Source organism: Xiphophorus couchianus, chromosome 2 (assembly GCF_001444195.1).
Source record: "Xiphophorus couchianus chromosome 2, X_couchianus-1.0, whole genome shotgun sequence".
Lineage (NCBI taxonomy): Eukaryota > Metazoa > Chordata > Actinopteri > Cyprinodontiformes > Poeciliidae > Xiphophorus > Xiphophorus couchianus.
In genome coordinates, this window is record NC_040229.1 from 12506625 (window position 1) to 12518775 (window position 12151).

Sequence of the window (12151 nt, forward strand, 5' to 3'; positions counted from 1 at the left end):
GCCCATAAATTAGCTGTAGTCCAGGAGCCCACATCCTCCTAAATACGACACTGGTAACATCATCTCTGTTTTGTGACTTCTGGCTGCGTTCTGTGCTTCATTGTGCTCCCTTTCTTTCATGCTTTTTACATATTTCTTGACTTTAGACATTGTAGTAATTATAACCATTGTAAGCTAAAAGCCTGAACACAATTGTAACATGACATAAACTATTAAAGAAAAAAAGATTAAGTGCTTGTAGGAGGCAAGATAAACATCAATTTCTAAAAGATGAGCAGGTAATTGGAAGATGAACTAAGATACCATGTTGTCATTTCAAGGGATGTCAGTTGGAGTGAATTATTCAGGTTTTATTTAAAGAACTAGGAATTTTTATAACATGTTGGTTAAAATGTAGAGTTGCACAAAAATACCTAGGAAAAAAGAGCTAAGAAACAGTTCAGCAAAAAAGATAGTAATGCTTAACCAGCTGGAGAAGGTTACAAACTACCCAAAAGAGTTAAATTTAACAATCTCTTAGCCACCATTCGTTTCATTACATTCTGACATTACAGACGATATAAATTTGTACATCCTAAAAATTTATGGAATTTTATCAGTGATTTTCTATAACATCTTAATTATAAAATAAATTATTGGATTTACTGAAAATACGAATACGTCTGCAACCATCAGCCTGGCATTACAACATGCATTTTAAATGTTTTTAATGCATTAAATCTAAGTAGATGTATTTTGTTCAAGTGGATTCAAGGACGTTTGAAAGACTGAGCTGGCAACAGAAAAGGAAAAAAAAGTGCATTCATCTTTGATGCAAATCCAGTTGATGGAGCTCTCCTTTCACTAAACTGAGATCACCTGGTTGCATCATTAATGCAGCAGGAGCATAATTTCGGATTTAATAATCATGATGGCAGGTCATTCCACTTGCAGTCATTGACTAGTGAACCAGAAGGTTAATGTGCTACACGAGCAGTGGGCGTACACTGCTGATCTAAAGAGGGGTGTAGGAGATGTAGCTTTCACACAGACACAAAAAGTTCATTTAAAACGACTATTTTTGGACATGAAATCTCTCCTTCATGGAAACACATCTGACTTGTGAGAAATTCCAAAGGCTTTCCTTTTATACCAAGAATAAAAAATGAAGTTTATTCTGCATTTTTCAGTCTATCTAGCTGTGTCCAGTTGCAATTTTATTTATAGTGCCTAAAGTTTTCTCTTTATGCTATTTCCTTTATCAAATAAAAGCTTAAATGCTATATTTTTGTGGCAAAGTATTTAGAAATTAAATAATCGCAGGTTATGGACAGTATCTGATTTATAGATATGCCATATTTTCTTCAGTGATTGGTCGTTACAAATCTTTAGCATCAGATCTAAATCAATCCCTTTGCAGAATGATGCCTGTTTGTTTATAGTACAATAGCTGTTTAGTTTTTTTCTGGCATTGAAGTTTTATCCCACCAGTCTAGTCCATAAAAGAGTATTTGAAGTAAAATAGAGCACTAATTTGACCTTTAAAATTAGTATAAATATGTATTATTTTTTATTTTGGCATTAATTCCTTATTCAACATCTCCTGTTTCTTGTCACAATGTTTATGGTTTCTCCGTTGATGCTTTGCAAGGGCCCAAATGCTATTTTGTTGACAAATATTACTGACGTTTCCTGTAGCCCTGTGTTGATTTAAAACACCAAATGGCATTGCAAATTGAAACATTACAGTTTTCTCAATTTTGATAGAAACTATTGAAACATTACCAGATAAGGTTTTCAGTTTGAGCTTGTCTGTGTGGAAGATATCTCTGAGCCAATCTAGAAAACTTTGTTCAAAACATGAAATCCATCCCACAAAGAGAACTGCTATTTGATTTCTTATTAGTTATGAATTTTAACCTGTACCCAGTTCAGCATGCTTGTTTTATGATAATCTTGATTTTTAACTTTTCAGTATTTGTCTAATAATCATAGGTCCAACAGAAGTTGAGTGTGGTAGCTAAACCAACAAATTTTACAATTTCCATTGAAAAAAAAATTGAAACAATTGTTGACAGAAAACTTTCTCTTCTCTGAAAGACAATCATCAGTAGATTTAATTGCGGCAGACACAGAGTGTCTAACAAAGAACACTTTTAGGGTATTGAGTAAATGAATGGGAATGCATATAGTCGTCTAAAAAAGGGGGCAACACATAATCCTTAGAAATAACTCTACATGGAATAGAAACATCTTTTGATGTACCAGCTGCAAAGTGACAGGCAAAATTGTAGCACACAGATTTAGAGAAAGGTAAAAAAATAAGAACAAGAGACTGTTCTTATTTGTTCTGTTCTCATTAAGAGCACATTTAAAACATAAGAAAATAAGACTGCACTGTTTTTCAATGTGACATACTCAGTTTAACAAAATGCACAATTGAGTAGGGTCGTTAAAAATAAGTTAATGTACATATTTGTGCATAGAAAAACAATGGCAGTGTTAGTTTTAGTTTTGAGGTTTGTTCGTTATTTGGTGTACCTTGGTCTGTTTCTTTGTTCACTCTTGTTTCTATTTCACTTTAGAGCAGTCCTTGCTAGTTTCTAGTTATGTTTATTTCTGATGTTATTCCTTGTTACTCTAATTTATTAGGTTTTTTAGGTGCAGTTGTTCTTTAATGTTAAGAGTAATTTCCTAATCCCTTGTGTACACTCCCTTGCCCCCTCTGCCACTTTCTCTCTCTCATTCCCTCTCCTCAGTCTGCCTTCTGATCTCTCCCCTCATACCTGCAATCAGTTAACTAGTCAGCCCAGGACCATTGTTTCAGCATTCAACTGACCTCTTTCTCAGTCACTCCTTGCTGGTTCTTCATGTTACTTCCCGTCTATCCCGCATACTCCTGGATATCCTTGCTGGTTTTTTCATGTTTTTGTTATTTTTTGTTCTGCTCTGGGTCCCTGTGGTTTTTGTAACTTTGTATTTTCTTAATTTTCATTAAATCTTCAAATGTACTTGACATGCCCGTCTACCTGTATGTGGATCCACTACAACTTCCACACATCATGACAGGCAGACTATTTACAATAATTGAATAAACTATGCAAATAATATGCAGTTTCATGTGTTGAATGGACAAAATATTAGCAAAATTACACATATATTTGCTTGAAATGTATAACAACTATTATAAGAATTAACAGCCAACTATAAAGAATTTATTTCCACCTCGACTCAGATAGTTCTTCACCAGATTTTCACAAAACCTTGGATATAAAGATCTCCACTTTTATCCAGTTGTTATCTTATTCTAAGCATGGGATACAGGAAGGATTTATGTGCCCATTTCCAAATCAGCTTAGTAATACTGAGTACTTCCACCTCAGGTCCACTGGGGAACTGGATGCACTTTCTGATTATTGGGCTCTATGCCAGCAGGCAGGATATCAGCTCAGCTCTTTAACTCTCTTTTTCTCTCTGTGAAAGAAGTCTCACCCTGTCATCCTCACAACTGGACTGGGTTGCTCCGAGGAATGAGAGGAGGCAACAGTTGTCTGTCCAACCGACTGTGATGTTTGGATGAATGAGTCTTCTGGATCCCAGTCGGCACCATGCCTCAATAAAATCGCTGATAAATAAAAGTTACTTGCCTGGTTGACAATAAGAAAACACACATTCCTTAGGCTGAATACATAGCGCTGGTGCGATCCAGTGCTAAGAGGGGTTGAAGAGGGGTGAATCTGCCAAACCACTTGTGGTTTGCATGTCAAGTAACCTTAGCAAAGAGTCTAGTCACAGGGCATAAGGCTTAGACACCAGACTAGAAGGTAATATAGTATTAAATGAAGCTCTTTCTGTAATGCACAAAGACCACTCTCACAGAGTTTTTCTTACCTTTGTCCATATAGGATAGCGTCCTGTGTTGGAGGAGGGCTACGGCATTCTGAATCTGCTTGGCCAGTATGCAAACTGTAACAAGTCCAGGTTAGTGGACAGTATGGATGTGATGAATGCTTTGATCCATCTTTCAAAACATTTAACAATCATGGATTTGAGGGCTATGGATCTATAAGTCAGTATAATCATTCAAATTGGTAAGGTGGGGTTTCTTCCTCCCGACTCACACCATGAAAAAAAGGGCTGAGTTCATCAGACAAAAAGGCATCGACATCTCCTGGGTGATGTGTGTTAAATACTATCTAAATAGACTGTTGGTTACTGACTATGAGTTAGTCTATTTTAATGGACTTTATTGGTATAAACTGGAATGATTTGTAATTGATATTTAAAATACAGAACAGTCAAGTTTTCCCTTTTCCTGAGCAAGAATGTGGTGACAGTGGAAAGACAAAACATAATTTTTATACAACTCAGTGCTAAAGACCAAGGCAGGACATCTTTGGATAGTGACCATGACTGCTTTGGTCCCTACGACATAACACAAGTCATACCACAGAGCTCTATAAAACAGCAGATTTAGACGCATTGCCACTTACTATGTAAAGTTTCTGCAGCTCAGAAATGAATTACCCATGAATCAATTCTGCACAGAAATGCTAGCAGAATGCTTCATTTTCATGTGCTCCTCTGAGATGGACAGAAAAGCAGACAGCGTGTGTAAAATAAATTAATGTCTACCCAAGCTTTGGGGGAAATTGTGTTGAGCTAGTGTATGATTCTGGTTATTATTAATGCAAGGTGTAAAAGTCTGTATCTGTGCTGCTACATTTGTGCATCAGAGCATGGATGACTTCCATATTGGTGAAAGAAATTACTATTGATACAGAGGTGTAAATAAGAATTTTGAAGTGACACAGTCTCATCAAAACATATTTTACACAGATAACTTTGTTTTTAGGCACATCAATTTGTGAACTCATTTTGCATGACTTACAAAATGCTGGCTTTTCAAATATAGGTAACTACAACTCAACAAACAGTATATTTAACTGCAGAAAATTTTGTAATTATGGTTAGTTGGTAGTGACTTACCATAGTATCATTTTTATCTGTAAAGACAAATACTTTAATCATAATTATAGTTTCATATTGATTAATTGACTGATACACATCTGAGGCATACATGTTAAAATGTACAGCAAAATCATATTCATTTAAATGTTTAAAGCTACTGATACCTACATGAAAAAAGTAATTTATCTCATGAAAATACTTAATTGGTAATGCTGTTTCAACTAAGTTATGGATCTTTTTATTATTAAAGCATTGAAACATGACTTTGTATATTGTAATTTAATTATGACAAAGTACCAAAACTGTGAATTTTATTATTCTTAAATGTAGGAAAAGAGTACTTGTGTTGTCTTTGTTGTTTGTTGTAGTGTTATAAATCAAACTTATTGCTCATTTCTATAATGTAATTACTGATGACCTTTGTAAGCATTGCCAAATACTTTCACAAAGTAGCTTAAAAATAGCAAAATCAATGCAGAGTACAGAATTTGAACTCATTCATGGTTCAGAAAATAGTAAAGCTGTTTCAATACTGAAATATTTGTTGCACATTTATTTTTCATGTGCTTTATATGAGGTTTCAAACTTACTTAGTTGCTAATAATAAACAAGATACTTTTTTATACATATATACTCAATCAGCGTTGTATCTTTGTCAGATATTTTTTTCATTTGATTTTTTTTATCAATCATATTTTTCATTGACCAATTTCTAAATGTGGTCTCTTCTCTAACTCTGGTGAACTGAACATTTTAATGTCATCTGTTAGCAGCGTTGATCTTGGTATTCTCCAGGGCTTGAAGACAACATAGTTGAAACATTTACATATACTGAAAAATTGAATTCTCACTGTCTGACATACTAAGCTTCTTCTGTTCAGTGTGAGGTGATACTAGCAAAATTATTTATATTTACTAAATGCCAGAATCCATCCATCCACCCATTCTCTGTTCACCCTTTGTCCCTAATGGGGTCGGGAGGGTTGCCGGTGCCTATCTCCAGCTACGTTCCAGGCGGGAGGCGGGGTTCACCCTGGACAGGCCGCCAGTCTGTCGCAGGGCATAAATGCCAGAATGATTAGAAAAATATTTTTGAGAAAGTTTTTAAGATTTTATTTAAACACAACGCTTCAAGTATGTTAAGGGAGCATTCACACCAGGACAGTTAGGTCCTCTTTAATGAAACGTTTGCCCTTTAAAGGTGTGAATGCACAATCAAACTCTGCTGGACATCAAAAAGTTGACTCTGGTCCATTGAATGCATATGTGAATACCAAATGGATTGGCCACAGGAGGATTAAGTATAACCAAAACAAACTAGTCTAGCTCTAGAGGGAGAAATGATTTGTGTTCTTTTAACAATGACAAAAGAGAAATCCTACAACTCCGAAGATCTAATCCCGCTCCATTTTTGTTTATTTCAATGAAAAAGGAAGTTGCGTTCATGTCTTTTTCAGAGGTTTCCAATGTTGTTTCCTCCAGTTGTTCTTGGTGCAGCACCACCATAGTTGAGGGGAGGTTAAAGGGTCGATGATGATTGATGATGTCCTTACTCTGTAAGTTTCTGATAAGTTAATTCACAACATGTCAGTTAAATGCAGGCACAGCTGTGAATGTATTTTAAGGCACCTCAAACACATCTCTTCCTTCTGTGACAACAAAAACATCTAAATAAATTAGGCAAGGTATCTCTCAGAGAATTATGGGCCTCCTAAAGTCTTGTTTATTTTTGAGTACAATTTTCTGATTCTGAAGCATGCCACATTCATCAGTTGAAATAATGTAAGTGTAAACACTATGTGCAGACTTGATACTGCTCAAAAAGGAAATTAATGTGTTTTGTGTATCTGCCCTGAACAAAAGTCCTTGTTAAGGTGCTGGCTGAAATGCATCATTATCCACAGTTCCAATAAAAAACACTTAAAAAGGAAGAAACCATGATTTCAAAAACAACATATAAAGCCACTGTAAAGTTTGTAATGCACTCAGTGACAAAGACTTAAAATTCTAGAGACATGTATTATGTTCTGATGAAAGTAAAATTGAACTGTTTGGCCATGATGATAATAGTTATATTTAAAGGAAAAGAAGGAGGAAATTAGTAAACATAAGAACACCATTCCAACTGTGAAGTACACAAATGGGAATATTATGTTCTTAGGGTGTTTTACTACAGGAGGGACTGATGCATATAACAAAGTAGATGGACTTATGAGGAAAGGACATTATGCATTAAAGCAATATTTTAGGGAAGTTAGAGCTTAAATGCTACAGAGTCTTCAAAATAGACAACACCCCAAGCATACCCTCAAGTTAGTTACAAATTTGCTAAAAGGCAATACATTTTTTTTAAAGGGTCCATCACCAGGTACTGATCTCAGTCCCATGAAATATTTGTAGGCAGAACTGAAAAGGTGTGTGTGAACAAAGTGGCCTTCAAAATTGACTCAATTACATAAATTATGTTTGGAGGAATGGGTCAAAATTCCAGGAACTATTGTGAAAATGGATACCCAAAACATTTGACCAAAGTCATGCAGTTGAAAAAGCAGTCCTACCAAATTTTAAGGAAATATTGACTTCTGAAGATGAAGTATTAAAAATATCTATGTCATTAATTATTCTGGTATTTAGACTGGACCTTAAGAATAAAAAATCTGTCTTTTTTTACAGGTAAGTGTAAACACCTAGTTTCATCTGTACATATAAAAGAAATGGTTTGGACCCAAAATTCACATCTGAGGAACACCGAAGCAGTCTCAAAGCATAACGATTCATGCTCTTGCAGTTTCACAAGTTTTCCCCGTTTACTCGAAAAACTCGTAATATTGGGGGATTGGTTTCCCCCAATCTTACATTCAAGATCTGTGCATTTCTTGGACTCAGTGCAGACTTATTCAATACATGTTTTTCAAAGTTTAACTTGAAGTCCCTTGAGATCTCAAAGCATGGTCTGTAAAAATGGCAAAGTGCATCCACGTGCAGTGGCTTTTCTCTTCCATTCATCCCCAGTCCTCCCTTTTTCTTCACACACTGCTTACCCTGCGACATTTGGGACGGGTTTCTCACTGCTTGGCTTCTCACATCTTGGACAGTGACACAAAATAAATGAAGACACGCAGAAGACACAAGGTTCAGAGTTGGAAGGGCTTGGTGGCTGAGGTGTGAAACTACTGGAGTGTAAAATTGCCCTGGCAGCCGTGCTGTTGTTTCAGCATTTCATCCTGAGCTGCTCAGCTTGACTTTCTTTGCACTATTCAGAGCCCTGTATACGTCTTTTTCATTTGTTTTCCCATCCACACCTTACTTCTGTTGAGCTTGACCTCAGGTCTGTAGGAGCCATATTACTGTGCAATAACTGTGCAGTCTGGTAAATATCCTCGGTTCTCCACTGAAGATCATCGTGGTGGGAGAGAGCAGAAGGTTCAACAGGCTAATATTCACATATTAATGTGTTCAGTGATGTCCAACTGTTCTCCAGCAGTTCTCATTACTCGCAATCAGTCACAGGCTGGATAATTGTTTGAGTGGGGAGAGAAATCCTTGCTGGTCCATGTAAGAGCCCAAGTGGTGCTTCCTCCTGGTGGCAGCAGGAGGCCACAGCCAGGATGTAGAGAGAGGACAGATGTAGCACTGAGGATATTACAACACATTTGACAGTCAAAGTGATGCCCGGGGTTGGTTATTAAAGGCATGAGGCAAACACAGTGAATAGTCTGAGTAGCAGCCAGACTAAAGTGACATTAAGTACTCTGTTATTTTGGTTCATTAAATGGTTTTGTTTTGCTAATTAGCTTTCTTATGAGAAATGTTGGCCAAAAGCTAGTAATTGGTGACATCGTTGTGACTGTAGATTTTGTGCCTGGTATGTAAGGAATCCAAATATAATTAATTAGAAACCAGTATGCTAGTGTTTGATGGTGTAAAAAAACTAAAGAAGAGCAAAGTTGCAATGTGCTCTGTTCTATTATCTATATTTGATGATCGTGTTTACTCACATTAGTTTCACATTTTCTGTTCTTTCTTTGAACAGCTTCAGAACAGATGGCTGCCTAGCTTTGCTGCATTCCTCCCCTGAGTGACTTATTCTCCATTCATAAAGCTAATGTTAGACTAGTGAAGTTTCTCTGAAGTCCAACCACAGACATTTTCTCAACATTGCCTGTGGTTTGAAAGTGGGAGGATTCCTGCCTGGGTGTTTGTACAGGGACAGAAAGCCTATGTGTCAAGAGTAAAGGAAACAAAAGAGGCATAAGCACGTCCTTCCAGTAGGTTGTATCTGTTGTTGGCCTGCCCCCGCATTAAGGCAAGGTTATTCTGATGAAAGATGGTGTTGAGATTAGTGAGCCCTGCCCGAACGCGTGGACGTCCGGCATGCTGTGCCGTGTGATTTATGAGAGTCGTGATATCAGAAGTCGCCACATGAATAAACCATGTAGGCAGAATTAAGCTCCTGTTAAACGACGCACAGCATTTTCTCAGGTACCTTAACAACCACACAGGAATCAGAGTCATGGAAGTGCTGCAGCTGTGGGGTGATGCTCCGGAGCAGCCGGTTTTGAAACGGTTCCTGATTTATGTGCACATTCACTCATAATATGTCCCACGAATTTAGCACTCTCATCTTATTTTTCTTATGTTTATGAATATTTTAAAGTATATGCTTAAACATGACACCATTTGACATCACATAATTAATATAGTCAGTTATATTCAAGACATATTCTGAAATATGCCAAACATGATAACTCAATTATACTTAATGATTTGTTTTCACCTCAGTACTTCAACTCTGTATTAATAATATACAGAAAGTAAAAACAGGATTTCACTTATGTTTGCCTTCTTATTTATCTGATAAACCCAGCATAGAAATTCTGAGATAATATATACTGCACATATGTGTCTCTGCTAAGAATTAACACAAGTGCTATTCAGTTGTTATAGCAGTAACCACTATCATAACTTAACCTCATGTTGTGACATGCAGACTCTATGTCTGCACTCATGAAGACTCATCTTGACATGTTGAATGCCTGAATTTCCTCCAGCTAAAGGCAGTCAATTTAATTTCTGATCAATTCAGCTAATAATTATTACCAGTCATACAGCATTTAACTTTTAGGTCTAATGTTTGTTTTGTTCTAAATATTTCTAATGGTGCTAGTGTTATTCAAAAATGTTCCTCAATTGATTAAAAATTAACCCATCTGTAAATTTCAGGGTGTAGGGTTGTATAATTAATCAAATTAACCATTTCATTTTCCCCCACTAGAGCACCCATAGACCGTATATAGAACAATACACTTTTATGCTCAGATGCACAAGTACATGGAAAAATAAATAAATAGATCAAAATTTACAGTTATGTCACAGCAAAAACATTTTTCTAAGGTCAAGGTGATGTGAAAAAGAAGTAGCAACAAATAATGTTTCATCTAAATATTGTGAAGATTATAATGTTTAAGTCAATAGAAACACTCAAGTCTAAGCACCATTCCTCACAAATGCAATTTGGAAAGCAGTGACTGGCATTTATTTTTAGTTCTGTTTCTTTTTGTGTCCTTCTGGCCTTGAAACACATCAGACATTCAGGTATGTGTCTGAAACCAGGGAAACCAGTGTCTCTGATGCACCACACCATGGCCTCTCTAATGAGGCCCGACTCTTAATGACTCAAAGCCACCAGCAAGAGACAATGATGGCCAGCAGTGGGGTTTATCTCATTGGCAGTCTGTGCAGTGTAGTAACATTGCTAACCTTTAGATCACCCCATATTAGGATGCAGGAGAATCCCTCCGTAGTGATTACAAAACGGATTGAGTAGCTTCAAGACGTCTCATAAAAGTTGTATATGAGTGCTCAGCTTGAATGTAAAGGTGGGATAATAGGCTGTTTGTGCACAGACATGTCACACAGTGCAGCCTAACTCTGATCAGAAATTCTCTCATGGTTCTTCAGACAGGATTGCAATGCAAAGTGAGGTTTCTGTTGACTGGTTTTGATTATGTTGAGGAAAATTAACATAAGCAAGACCAAAGTCAGGCATTGTGACAAACAGAGCTATAAGATGGGGCTGGAAAGTAGCTCAAATCCAAAGATGTGATGCGAGCTTTCTCATGCTGTCGTTCCTGCTGTGCATCATTCATGCAACAGTGCTGGAACTGGTCAGCCAGGGGACAAGGTGGTTAATTGCCTTGCACTTCAATAAGTCACAGACTGAAGACATATGGTTTTAATCATTCAGATGTCTCTGCTGATAGGCAGTCCAGGGGATAAAGGTGATTCTGCCTCATCTGAGTTAATGTTTCTCCAGGTAGGTGTCCGAGGTAGAAAGTGAATGCAAGCGTCGAGATTCTGAAGTTTTTATCCTCACACACACCTGCAGTGCATCCTACATAAACCTCGGCTCTATATTCTGCATCAGGTACATGTGCCTCAATAACCTGAAAGATGTTGCTATTTCAGCTGTTTGTCAGCTGGAACAGATGCATCTGCTCATCGATTGAGAGGGTTTCATAGTCTCAGTAATCAAAGCGGTGACAAACAGGAGAGAAACACATTCAGGGTGAATACAGTCTCTGGGGAACAATTTGTTCGGTGTAAACTGAACATGTTTGAAGTTAAAACATAAAGATGCTGTTTTCAGGGATTTCTTCTCGTGTGGGGGGAAAGAGGAAGCCTCAAGTGATGAGTGTCATATCGATTCAGCTTCTCTGTCTTGCACTATACTTTGTTCCCTGTTTTTGTATGAGAAATCAACAATTTGTAAAAGTTACTTAGACACAATGTCACGTCATAAATAAAAGATGTGATTTGTCTTTTGAAAGAGATGCTTAAATGTTAAAATCCACATTAAGGAAAAAGGCAGGTGGATTCAGGTATGACAGAATATCAAGGAGTTTCTTGTCCTTGACATTCAGCTTGTCACAGACTGTGACCAGCGCTTACAGCGTAACATTTGGCAACAAAAATGTCCCAGTGTATTTCAGTAAAAGTCCTGAATGCTAATTATAATTTGATATTAAAAAAGGAAGAAAATAAACTGCAGGTTTTATATGTCCAAAAAATGTTTAACAGGTAGCACTTTCCATTCATTATGTCAGTTGATTGGTTATAGGTTGTAGGCTAATTATGTTAAAATTTTACTTTAACATTTTCTTTTTTTTTTTTTCTCCGAAGAGTTTTTGCGGCGCTAGTG

At 36.8% G+C, this 12151-nt stretch overlaps 1 protein-coding gene across 7 annotated transcripts in view; it reads left to right on the forward strand.

Moving 5' to 3' along the window:
- megf11 (multiple EGF-like-domains 11) overlaps positions 1-12151 on the forward strand; it is a 115270-nt gene that overhangs the window by 10543 nt on the left and 92576 nt on the right. The window contains exon 2 of one of the 7 annotated variants that reach the window (XM_028002514.1): positions 3885-3960. The exons of the other annotated variants lie outside the window; for them this stretch is intronic. The gene's annotated coding sequence lies outside the window, so the exon portion shown is untranslated. The remainder of the gene's footprint in view (positions 1-3884; positions 3961-12151) is intronic. 7 annotated transcript variants of the gene reach the window in all.